This window comes from Pygocentrus nattereri, chromosome 20, assembly GCF_015220715.1.
Source record: "Pygocentrus nattereri isolate fPygNat1 chromosome 20, fPygNat1.pri, whole genome shotgun sequence".
Taxonomy (NCBI): domain Eukaryota; kingdom Metazoa; phylum Chordata; class Actinopteri; order Characiformes; family Serrasalmidae; genus Pygocentrus; species Pygocentrus nattereri.
In genome coordinates this window covers 29,401,154-29,414,475 of record NC_051230.1, presented here as the reverse complement: position 1 = coordinate 29,414,475, position 13,322 = coordinate 29,401,154, and the positions used below count along the sequence as shown (strand labels likewise).

Below are 13,322 nucleotides of genomic sequence, written 5' to 3'. Positions count from 1 at the left end.
ATTTGAACATTAAATATCTTGTCTTTGTAGACTATTCAATTGAATATAGGTTGGAAAGGAATTGCAAATCATTGTATTCTGTTTTTATTTAAGTTTTACACAACGTCCCAACTTCATTGGAATTGCAGTTGTGATATTTTAGGTGGTTGCTAAGGTTTTACTAGGCCATTGCTGTAGTATCCCAGGTGGTTGCTAAGGTCTTACTAGGCTATTTCTGTACTATCTCAGGTAGTTGCTAAGGCATTGCTCGGCCCATACTATAATGTCCCAGGCGGTTGCTGAGGTGTTGTTAGGCCATTACTGTGTTAGCCCAGATGGTTGCTAAGGTGTTGCTAGGTCAGGTTGCTCTGGTAGCCCAGGTTGTTGCTAAAATGTATATCCAAATTTGAAGTTTATACGATGCTGCAAAGTTTCACCGTTCTTGCTGAAAAACTGCAATCCAAGAAAATGGTACAAAAACTTTTGAGTAGTAAAATGAACATTAAATAGGCTTAGTCAAACCAAATTAATAATTGGTCTTGACTGGACTCTAGTGTACCAACATTACCTAAATCAGCAAAAAAAAAAAAAGTTTGGTCAAAATGCCTTAAAGTTGGCTGTTACTTTTTTATATATAACGATATGGAAAGCACATAAACAAGTCTCTTTCAGATAATCGAACAGCTCAACATGCTTTGAAGCAAGTGTGTGAAGATTTAGGCATGCAGTTTGCTCAGTGTTGTTGCGATGAACATGTAGCAGAGGCAAAAGCTAACTGAAAATGCTCACTGCAACTTGTTGAGAATGCTCTGCACACTTTCCCAAAAACCTGCAGTGCTTTTAGCATTAGCAGACTCGTCTGGCAGGCATTGAGATCTGAGTCTGAGTCAGAATTCACTGCTTGCAGGGCACTAAATGATTCAGAGACTTTTTTTTTCTGGTTTGAATACTCTCCAGTCTCCTCTAGGCAAAGATGGGACATGAATCACTGATTCGATGAGTTAGTGAATCAGAAGGTGTGAATAGTAAAGATGACTCACCCCTTCCACTGACTGAAGTGTAGCTGTGAAAGGAAAGCCTTGCCAATTTCTCATTGACTGAGTAGTGACTGGCCTTCTGAAAGAATGGATACTCATTCAAGTGGACTCACTGGAAAATAGCAGGGGGCTGAAGTGAATGGGAACTAATGCAGACCTTTACTGTTAGAGCATTTGCACAATGCCTATAGGGCCTATTAACTTTTATTTGCATTGGTAGCAGTGTTGCACATTGTTTTGCCAAATGTTAGATGAATTAGATATAATTTCTTTGTGTTTGTTTAGTATTTGTTTTCCATTATAATGGGGAGACTTTGGCTTTCACTTTTGCAAAGAAATCTGCAGCCACACCTCCAAAGTTCAGTCAAAGTTGGTTGCACTTCTTTCTACTCATGATCCAAGCAATCCCAAACACATTCAGTGATGTTGAGGTCTGGACCTCCAGGGTGGTCGGTCCGTTCTTCTGAGAACACCACCAGCAGCTTTGTGGGATAGGCATGTCTGGATCTTCTCAGCGTCATGTTTGAGGTCGTTATCTTGCTGAAGAATGAATTCATTCCCAATCAGACATTGAGTGTGTTGACATGCACGCAGTAATCTGACCATAATCAAATTTCTGCAGTAATCTGATTAGTCAGACGGCCATGTGTAAACCGCATACTCCCGGTTTTTTAGGTCAGAGTAAGGCCTAGAAATCCGATTTCAGCTCAGTAGTCAGATTTCTCAGTGCATGTAAACTCTTAGTCTGATTTCTTTCGTTTTTCTGAGTCTGCACGTGAAAACAGACGTCGGTACCGCAAATAAGCAAGCAGTGTTGCTGCGAAATGCAGCAAGACGGTGAAACCAAGTACATGCCTGATAAAAGGATGGATTTGGATATTCATCTTCTACATGATCCATGTTCATATTTTCAGTGCCGCGATGAAAAACAAGGTTTTTTTTTTTTTACGTTATGTTCACATCACGTCGTCTTCTGTGAGTTTATTGGCCAGTTGCAAAGCAGAAATCTGATTACTGTCTGACTCATGTAGACCCATTATCTGATTACTCAAGTGCATGTAAATGCGTTGATCGGATTACTGACAAAATCAGATTTTCTGCAGTTATCGGGTTATTAAGTGCATGTAAACACACTCGTTGTCTAGAGAGTATTAGTGCCTTTGATTTGTGTATATTGTACATGCACAATTAGAATGTTGTGGTGGGGAAAAAAGCTCAAAATAACACCCCATTCTTTCCGTCACTGAATGGAATTTCTGTTTTGTCTTGAACTCATTAACGACTCCATTTTTTCATGTTGTGTGCAATTAATAGGCTGAGCTATGGGTAGCTTGCATGATTAGCTACAGCCTTAGGAAACCAAATATTGACTTTAGATGCACTGTGAGCGCATATGAAGGCACATTTAGTGCTGACCCTGCACTCATATGCTGGCTCTCAGTGTTTAATACACTACAACTGACCCTCTCTCTCTCTCTCTCCTCTCTCTCTCTCTCTCTCTCTCTCTCTCTCTCCTCTCTCTCTCTCTCTCTCTCTCTCTCTCTCTCTCTCTCTCTCTCTCTCTCTCTCTCTCTCTCTCTCTCTCTCTCTCTCTCTCTCTCTCTCTCTGGTCCCTACATCTGTTTATTATTTGTCATGACCGCTGTAGCTGCTTTGTTTGACTGATCCAGTGTGGGCTATGGCACGTCCCTCCGCGGCCAGCCCTCAGCGATTCTGACCAGCGCTCCAAATCCCTGTTATATGAAACGGATCAGTGTTTCTAGATCCAGCGAGCGTCAAGGAAAGGGCATAACTCTCACATCTCTCCTTCTTTAGTCTCTCTGCTGGAGTGCCATTGATTTCTGAGCCTGTATGACTCAGCTCAATGCCCGAGGCCATGAGAAGACAGACTGGTGAAGTGACCCCGACTAAGGGAAGTGTAACTGTCCTCTCCGATGGTCTTTCAGTATGTTGTAGAGTCCAAACAGGAGCATACCTGCATTCTTAGAAATAAAGGCTTCTTTTTTTTGTGACAAGATCACGTAGACTGACTGGCACTATGGAAAATAGAACACCTCTTAGAAATAAGGAGCAAGAGGTTCATTGGATTGATGCCATAGAAGGGCCATTCTTGTTTCCCTGAAGAATCTTTCAGGCACGTTTTGTAATAGAACGTTCTAGAGTTCTTTAGGAAACCTCAAGTCCGTTTTTCTATGTTTTTTTTTTTTCTTCTCACATTTTATTTGCTGGCCTCTGTGACATGTATCCTCTTTATGAGATCACGTCTGGCTCAGGGAGACTATAATAAAATAAAGGTATTTCAACACTTTTCAGCCTTTTGGTGTAAAATGACGTCTTGATATTAATGCATTCTCTCAGAAATGGCTTAAAAGACTACACACTCTTAGCAAAAAGGTTTCGATATGTGGTATCAAAAGAGGGGCTTTACAATAGTGAAACTCTTTTTGCTGCTATATGGGGAAAACATTTATTGAACAGCCATATATGAAAGCTACTCGGTTGTGGTTAGGAACCATTTAGTCATGCAAAGAAACTATTCAGAGAGTTCAAAGTTACATACGTACGCATTGCCTTTACTAAAGAAACCCTCGAAGAACCCGCTTTTTTGAGGGTGTTGCCAGGTCCATAAGGTGCTTCACATCCAAAAACTATATAGACATATTCAAGATTTGTTTTCCACTAAATGCACATGATCACATTGTTTAGTCATATTTCTTTACAGCAGGGGGCACTGTTTGAAGTGGTGAAAGAGAATACTATGTACTAAATCTTTACTCTTCCTTTTTCTCTCAGAATGTTTTAATACAGAGCAAGTTAATGTGGTAGACAAGTACAGTGATGAGTCTTGTCTGCATTCCTGCCTGAATGGGGAACTGAACCCTGCTCTGCTTTGTGCAGGGTAGTCTTGTTATCCACTGAAGTAGCCTTTTGCAGTTGATGCATTGCATGAAGCTCAGGAGCCTCATACTCATTTAGTTAGTACCCAATTATAATTTCAAATAATCTCAAATAAATCACTGCGATTGTATCTTAATTATTCAGTGTATGCCATAGAACAACCCTTTTGTTCCCTGAAGAACTTGAAGAAAATGGATGGTTCTTTGAAGAACCTGTTCTGAAAACATGTGCACACCTTTTTAACATTTACAGAACCATTGCATAACCTAAAAGTTCTCTAACTTTAAAATGAGACTTTTCTTGGTGCTTTCTTGGCCTGGATTTTAGTCTTGCTGAACGATGCCTGGAGCACGTTCTCCAGCTTTTTTTTTTTTTTTTTAATGGTTAGCTTATAAAAATGGAGATTGGATGTTTTCTTGTGGCAGCAGTGAAACGATGGCAGCACCATCTAAATGTTTTTATAATCTGAAGGCCTCCTATCTCCGTTCAGACGTTTGGAAGAACAGTAGGTCCTTTGACTGTCCTCTCCAAGACGTATGGCTGTTTCTCCATGGTGGTTTTCACACGTCCCCTCCCCACAATGAAAGCCCAGTCCGCCAAGCCTCAGAGGACATGGCCTTTACAGACGAGGCCCACAGCTTCGTAAATCAGCTGCTTAACAATGACTCTTTCACCTAACACACTCACTCACACTCTCCGCCCGCTTTGCCCCCATGTGTCGTTTAAGAAATTTTCACCTTCTGCAAATGTGTAAACTGCTCACAGTACTTATTTTAGCAAACCCAGCTTTTTTCTCTGCTTTCCAATTTCCCTAAAAGAAAGACAATTCCCAGATACCGCCCCCGCACCTTCTTTCAGGGGAATGTTCCTGCCATCTTGAAGGACATTCAGATTGTCAGAAGGGTCAAGCGAAGGTTCTACCGGGAGCTTTGATTTAGCCGTTTGACTCAAGACAGGAAGGCCTCGGGCAGGTCCCAGATTCCGAGTAGGGCCCAATTGGTAGGAATATTTTGTCACCTGTCTTTTGTTAAGGAGCTGAACATCCTGGTAATCGATGATGCTGCAACTGATAAGACAACGTAGCAAGTCAAGTCAAGTCCGGTCCTTGTAAAAGTTAATGAAAAGTGTGTTAAGAACAATTTCGTGTTTTATTGTCCGAATTTCCGCTAAAAACCAGAGTGTATCGTTTTATTGCCTAACCAATGTATCACACAGGCCCTGATTCCAAGATGCAGGCTCTGTAATCCTATGGCAAAGACCTCTGTTCCAGCACACAAGATAAATGCTTTTAAAGCTAATGTTAGTCAGCCACGTGGCCTCTTTGTACTGCTTTCTCTAGATGCCAACTGCAGATCGTTTATGTGAGCTACCATCTTTTGAAACTGATCAGCCATCTAAGCATTGGCTGCATTGTCGAGGGATTGCACGTTCAATTCCTCAGCCATCTGTGGCTGGGAGGCTGACAGAGCATAATTGGCCTCACTCTCTCTGGGTGGGCAGGATGGCCCTTGGTCTCAGCGTGATGCTAGCCAAGATGGGCAACTGTTAGCTGATGTAACAGAAATAGCTGTCACCATACTTCTCCAAGTGTTAGCATCAGTTTGAAAAGACTTGGTTTTGCTGTGCGTGTTTTGGAGGAAGCAGTGTTAGTCTTCCCCCTCCCAGCTGTGAAGCACTCTATGATAGAGGTAGACCTAGCTAGCTCGTGGAACTGGTTACAACAAAAACATCTCCCATGCCATAGAGCAACCACTTTTATTTCCTAGAGAAACTTAGCAGAAGGTTCTTTCAAGAACCAAGCTGTGCACACATTTTTAATATCAGTAGAACCTCCACATAATCTCTATGTTCTCTAACTACTGGAGATTTTTCATAAAACTAAGTTTAAGCGATAAAACGTGTATATTTGAAACCTTAAACTTTAATGTTGATGTTTTTTTGGCAAGATTTTTGCCAACACTAATAAATGCATGGAACCTCAACATATCAGATTTTATAGCCCAGCCAACGTGTGATCCCAACATGCATTCCGATCTTTCTCTGCAACCCTGTGCCAAAGAGCTCCCCCCATTCCACCACACAGGATATAAACTTTCAGCTAACATTAGTTAGCCATGTGTGATCACTGTAGTTTTCTGAGCATGCTAACTACAAGTGATTCCTGGAAGCTACCACTTCTTGAAAGGGATCTGTTAGTTTACCATCCTGATAGCAGAGCAGTCAGCTAGTTAGCTAAGTGTAGCTTGACTGTTGTTAGGTTTATTTAAGGTAGCTAACATCGGAGTCCAAGATTATTTGGCCTTGCTGTCTCTGAGTAAGTAGAATGAGCACACAATGCTAGGCATATGTTAGCTGATATAACAGAATTAGCAGTTAGCATTTTCCTGCAAGGGTCCTAAGGTAATACTAATCGTCAGATTTCGTTGTCTGCGCTGCGCTTCTTGACCCTTTCCATCTTTGCTTCCTATCGGTTTCTCAATACTATATTTTGAAGTTTCCAGTGCTTATCAGCAACATTTGCTTGCTGGTCCAGTGTGAAACTAAAGAAGCAACATTCAGGCACCAAACCCTGGTGATCGACTACATGTGGAGCAAAAGGAAAAACATACGTACGTTTTTGCCAAACTATCTCTTTAACCTGTCTTTGTGCTCCAGCAGTATCCCACCCCCCTTCCTCCCCCTCTCCCAGAGACTGGAAATCTCAGTCTGGCATGCTCTGTCCCTCGTATTCAGAAGCGGTCAGGGGCGGAAGACGAGACTCTTTTGTGCGCAAAGCTATTTATATTCTGTTGAAACTGTCCTCGTCCCCCAAGTGAATCTGGGCTGCTTAATGTTCGTCTTGCCGCAGTCGTCCCAATGCAGACCATTAACCCTTAAAAGTTTGTCGCGAGGATGTTGTAATTTTTAGTTTTAGTTTATTTCTCACGCGGAGGTCATTGAAAGAAGCTGAGAGATTCTTTGGAAAGTGCAGATTCTGAGCTTTCAATGCATACATTGCAAAAGAAAATTATACCTCGGTAAGTAAAACCATCTTAAATCTAGTCAAAATATCTGATATGTCTCATTTTGAGATTGTCATAAGAATATAATAGAAGATTATATAACTTAATTTCTAGACATATTTTACTTGATTTGATTTGATTTTATATTGTTTCAGGCTTCATGTCTTAAAAAATGAAACATTTTATCTGCCATTTTTATAAAGTACTTTAAACAAGGAAAATATGACTAGAAACGACTTCAAATAAATTTAATCTCATAGTATTTTAATGTTCTTACAACAATCTCAAAATGAGGAATATTAGATATTTATGCTAGATTCAAGGCGTTTTCACATGTACTTCTTGCACCATCCTGTATTTTTTGCTTCTTCCTTTGCTATGAAATAAAATGTTTTTTAGCTTAAAATGTTTTGCTTTTTGCCATTGAAACAAATAGAAAACACGTCACCAATTGATAGACACTTATTAATAATGATACATAATTTGTTTACCGAATATGAATTAATGAATTATATAGCACTTTAAGTAACCAGGCCTTGCAAAGCAAATGTTATTCTTATTTTTATCCGCTAACTCATCCTGCAGTTTTCAAGATATGAAAACTGAACCAACTCTGGAATCTTTGGCCTGATCAGCAATGGTCTTCTTTTGTACAGCGTTTTCGATCAGATGCTACGGTTTTCCAAATAGGAACGAATGAAACAACTATATGGGCAAAGTTTGTGCAGCCCACTTAGATCACCATGATACAAGCGTGCTAGCAACATCCTAGCAACCACCTGGGATACCTCAGCCAGTCTAGTAACCACTTTAGATTTAGCAACTACCTAGAAACCACCAAGAGACTAATGCAAACAAATTTCAACAACCTGGAAACCACTTTGGATCCTATAGCAAAAACCTATGAGCTCCCTAGAAATCACCATGGCAATACCCTAGCAAGTGCCTTGCAACACCCCACCAACCACCAGAGATACCAAAAGAACCACCAACAAGTTGGTGACAAGTAGAAACAGCATGAGATACCACAGAAACCATGTAGCAACACTCGAGCAACCACATACTGTAGATTACCATAGCAACCAATTATTAACACCTTAGCAAACGTAAAAGACTATAGTAACCTTTTTGCCAAATCCCTAGCAACCACCTGGGAAGCTGCACAACCACTCTGCATTTTTCAAGAAGTAATGTATGAAGTGTATGTCAATATGTAATTGCATAAAATAACAGCAATAATTAGACTTGCATTTAGATTTTAGATTGAACCATAAAACAGTCTGTTCTTCTTTTCACCAACACAACTGAAAATTTTGAATCTTCTTTTCAACTGAATTTTTTTAAGCAACTGATCTTGGATCATCTTACAACTTTTAACCAGCACCTTTTATCCCAGCTGTTTAGGGTTGATCTGTTTACACCGAGAATCATTTGCTTTGAGACCACTTCAGGAATGTGACCCCTGCTCTGGGTCTGTATGCAGATAACCAGATCAGTCTGTCTTAAGGGGCCCCAGGATAAAAGCAGTCAGAGTGGCCCAAACACAGCCTACGCCAAAGGAGCTCGTTTAGGGGAGGACGTGTTTTAAGGGGCTCAACGTGACGGGTTCATTGTTCATGTCACCAGTGTGTCAGTCATCACCATCTCAGGCCCCGTTCGCGAATCAGGATGAAGACGTGTGAGATGACCAGTCGTCGGGTCCTCTCAGGTCAGTTGCTTGATGCGCGAGTTAATCGAGGGTTTTGAAAGCGCCGCATGGATGATTTTGACGATGCCTTTACACACAAACACGCCACCACCAGGTCAGTGTCACTGCAGTGCTGAGAATGATCCACGATCCAAGTAATACCTGCTCTGTGGTGGTCCTGTGGGAGCCTTGACCATTGAAGAACAGGGTTAAAGAGGGCTAACAAAGAATGATGGACTACAGTCTGTAATTGTAGAACTACAAAGTGCTCCCATATGCTCAGTGGGGCTGATAAAATGGACAGTGAGTATAGATGCAGGGAGGTGGACTTAATGAAGTAGCTGGTCAGTGTGTAATCTGTATAATCACAGACTGATGTGCTGAATATAAGCAGCCTCTCTCTGTGTTTGCTTTATTCTCTGTGCAGTCCCTGATAGATTTTTCATACGCAGCACAGCGGAGCTGCAGTGGCATGCGTGGGTGTATCTGGTGCTGTTTGATGTTCAGAAGTCAACCCAGTGTGTTCATGGCAGCAGAGTGTGTTAATTTGCTGAGTGTCGCATTTTACAGTAAAGCGAAACTCCTAAAACTCTTAATGATGAAGCTCATTAGACTCCAGACCAGCGAGTACTGCTGCCATAAGCAAATACATCGCTCTGTTTCTCGCTCAGTCTCTCATTTTTAAGGAGATGTTTCTGAGGTTATTGGGCACAAAGAAGGAGAAGTCAAATTGGGGGAAAAAAAAAAACAGGACTTCAAAAAGTGATTGAGATGCAAAGATGGGAGTCCTAACAACCACCCGGAAGACCTGGTAGATCACCAAAACTGCCCCAAACAGAACCTTAATAACCACCTGGGATACTGTAGAAATTGCTCAGCAACACCTTAGTAAGCAATGACCTAGCAACACTTTAGCAACCGCCTGAGATAACGTAGCAACAGCCTAGCAATACTTTAGCTACCACCAGGCAATCCATAGCAACAGCCTACACATGGGATAACACAGCAACACCTTAGCAACCACCTGGAATAACATAGCAACATGCATAGCACTACTTTAGCAACCATCTGGGACAACATAGCAACACTTTAGCTACCACCTGGCATTCCATAGCTACACCCTAAACCTGGGATAACACAGCAACACCTTAGCAACCACCTGGGATAACACAGCAACACCTTAGCAACCACCTGGAATAACATAGCAACAACATAGCACTACTTTAGCAACCACCTGGGAAAACATAGCAACACTTTAGCTACCACCTGGCATTTCATAGCAACAGCCTATACCTGTGATAAAACAGGAACCCTTTTGCAACCACCTGGGATTACATAGCAACAGCTTCACAACACTTAAGCATCTACCTGGCATTCCATAGCAACAGCCTAGCAACACATTTGCAACCACTTGGGATAACATAGCAACAGTTTTGTGGAATACTACAGCAATCGCCTAGCAACACTCTAGCAACCACTTGGGATGTTGTAACAACAGCACTGTCAAGCCAACTTCAAAGGTTTATTCACAAACTTGCTCTTTCCAGCTACAGTAATTGTTGGATTGCTTTGCTCTTTAATCATAATTGCATTCATGTATTTATTTTTTCCAGGCATTTTGACGTCAAACCTTAAAGAAAAACATTGCAGCTTTTATCATTACGTTAAATGAGCCTGAGCACAAACCTTTTATCTTATTCAAATCATAATAAAATGTCTCCTCTTCTACTAACAAACATGAACATGGTACAGATTGAAAGTTTCCACTCAACAACTTTGCTTGTTTCATTGAGAAATAATTCAAATAAAAGTCCAGCTTGCTTTTGCTTTCGATGGTGAAATCTGTGATTTCAAAGGACTAACAACCTTTCATCTGCTTCTCTTCCTCTTCCTCACACTCAGATCTGTTATTTACGGAGCTGAAACTCACTGAGCCCCCTGCTCTAAGTGACCGCATTTAAAAAGTGGGATGTTGTCGGGGTAAATAATTCACAACATTTAAAGACGAGCCTCATTCTGCTGTCTGGAGCTGTTGTGTGTAAAAACAGGATGAATTCAGTACAAATCTGCCAGAGTAATAGAGTTATACTATATAGCATATGGTCAAAAGTATGTGGACACCCCTCCTAACGTTTGAGTTCAGGTGTTTCAGCAACACCCATTTCTAAGCGCCTCAGCCATTGCTAACACATGGAGTTATGCTGTTTCCATCCAGTAGAATGGGTTACTTTAGAGCTCAGTGACTAAACATGGCACTGTGATAGGACGCCACTTTTGCCACAAGTCATGTGAAGTTTTCGTCCTGCTAGATCTGCCCCAGACAACTGTAAGTGCTACGATTGTGAAACAAAAGTGTCTAGAAGCAAAAGAGCTCAGGTACGAAGCTGGAGACCACTCAAACTAACCAAGATAGGCCTCCTGTCCTCTGTTCTGCATTGCTCATAGAGTGCCAAATGGCCTCTGGCAGCAACATCAGCACAAGAACTGTGCATCAGGAGCTTCATGAGATTTGTTTTCATGGCAGAGCAGCTTCTCTGTCATGTCTGATGGATGACTCTGGGTTTGATGGATGCCAGGAGAATGCTACCTACTGTACTGAATAATCTCATCAGTAAAGTTTGGTGGAGGAGGGATAATGATCTGGGGCTGTGTTTTTAGGGTTTGGGCCTCTTAGGCTACGTTTAGACAGCAGGTAAAAGTGGCCCAAATCTGATCTTTTTCTCCATATGTGACACAGATGTGTATCTGTGTGGCGCATTGAATCTGACATTTTCAATTCCAGTTTGAGATGCTTTCATGTGTGGTATTGAAACGCGGTCAGAAACGCAGAGGAGGCTGAGGCTGAAGCATTTAAAGAGTCTGACGACACAGACCAAAGAAGTGACCGAATAACGTGCCATTTTTTACGGCGAACTCAAACACTATGGTGATGAGTCCAGCTGTCAACCACTGGAACTTCATACTCGCTCCTGTGATGCTGGCGAAGACGAAACTGAAGCTCCGGGAGCGTCAGGCATTCACTGGCCATCATGGATGTTTACCTCCGGACGAGCCGCGTAGTGAAGTATTGTTCTTTTGCGCAGGCGGGTCGGTTTGGGAGCCGATCTGTTCAGACTGATGTCGCATACAGATCACATTTAAAAGACAGTGTGAACAGCCAAACAATCAGATTCAGGCCACTTTTACCTGCTGTGTAAACGTAGCCTTAGTTCCAGTGAAGGGTGATGTTAATACAGTAGCGTACAAAGAAATTAGACAAGTATATACTTCAACTTTGTGGCAGCAGTTTGGTGAAGACCCTTTCCTGTTCCAGCGTGAGGGAGGGCAACTCTATATTAATGCCCATAGTATTGGAATGGGACGTACAAACCTATATGGGTCAGATGGTCAGGCGTCCGCATACTTTTGGCCATATAGTTTGTTGTAACGTTTCTGATTGGAATAATTCCGTAGGTTGGATTTCATTGTTTTTATGTGTGTTTTGGTCTTAATAATGTGGAAAACACTAAAAATAAAGGTAGTGCATTAATTTAGTAGATGTGACCAAACCTTTGACTGGGACTGTAGACTTTTTTTTTTTTTTTAAAGTACAGAAAAGCACATTCAATGAGGGGCCCGTCTCACTCCTGGTGAAAAGCGTCTGTCCTCAAGGGCCTTAAAGTACCCACCCCAATGAAAATCCAACTAACACTCCCCCAGCCCCCATTCCCTTAATGCCCCCTACCCAGTGTCCCGTTTGAAATCCGTTCACAGAATTAGATTAAAATTCCTCCTCACTGCCAGCCGCTGAACGATATCTGAAATCACTCGCCTGCCTTTCTCATATGAAGCAGGTTTAGAGGACGACAGTCCGAAAGAGAACAAAGGTTTGTCTGTAATAACTATGTAGTGACACATTAATAATACAGGCAACAGCAGTGTACCTGCCGGTTATATAGTCAGTATTACAGATGTAGTAGTGTAGTGTAGCTTCTATATATGCACATATATCAACATCAGCTTTCACTCAAGTCGTTGACAATAACAGGATTTTAAAATATTTCTTGTGTAATTACACATGTATAACACAGCAAACTGTAACAGGGGGTGTAATTCCCTGTATTTTGGCTTCTTGGAGATGCAGTCTTGTGTCTCAGAGGACCACATGCTGGCCTTCACCCCTCAGCTTGGTAGCGCTGACTGATGGTCAGACGTAGCTGCCGTGTAGAACAGGAGTTGCCTGCTACGCTCACATAGCAGAAGATACTGTAAGGGGTTTGTTGTTCTTGATGGTCTGAGGACCGTCCATTATTAGGTTCTGTAAAGCCTCCCCCCCCCCCCCCCCCTCTCTCTCTCTCTCTCTCTCTCTCTCTCTCTGTCTGTCTGTCTGTCTGTCTGTCTGTCTCTCCCTCTCTCTGTCTGTCTGTCTCTCTTTCTCCCTCCCTCTCTCTGTCTGTCTGTCTTTCTCTTTCTTCCTCTCCCTCTTTCCTTCTCTCTTGCTCTCTCTGTCTCTCCTTCTCTCGGTCTGTCTCTCTTTTTCCTCTCTCTCTCGCTCTCTCTGTCTCTGTCTCTCCCGCTCTCGGTCTGTCTCTCTCTTTCATCTCTCTCCATCTCCCTCTCTCCATCCCTCTCTCTTTCTCTTTCTTTCTCTCTCTCCTCTCTCCACCTCTCTGTCTCTGTCTCCATTTGTCTGTCTCTCTCTTTCTGTCTTTCTTCTTCTGTCTCTGTGTCCCTCTCTTT

At 42.0% G+C, this 13,322-nt stretch overlaps 1 protein-coding gene across 8 annotated transcripts in view; it reads left to right on the top strand.

Moving 5' to 3' along the window:
- The window catches only part of arvcfb (ARVCF delta catenin family member b), a 325,507-nt gene that overhangs the window by 140,849 nt on the left and 171,336 nt on the right, over positions 1–13,322 (top strand). The gene's annotated exons all lie outside the window — the stretch shown is intronic.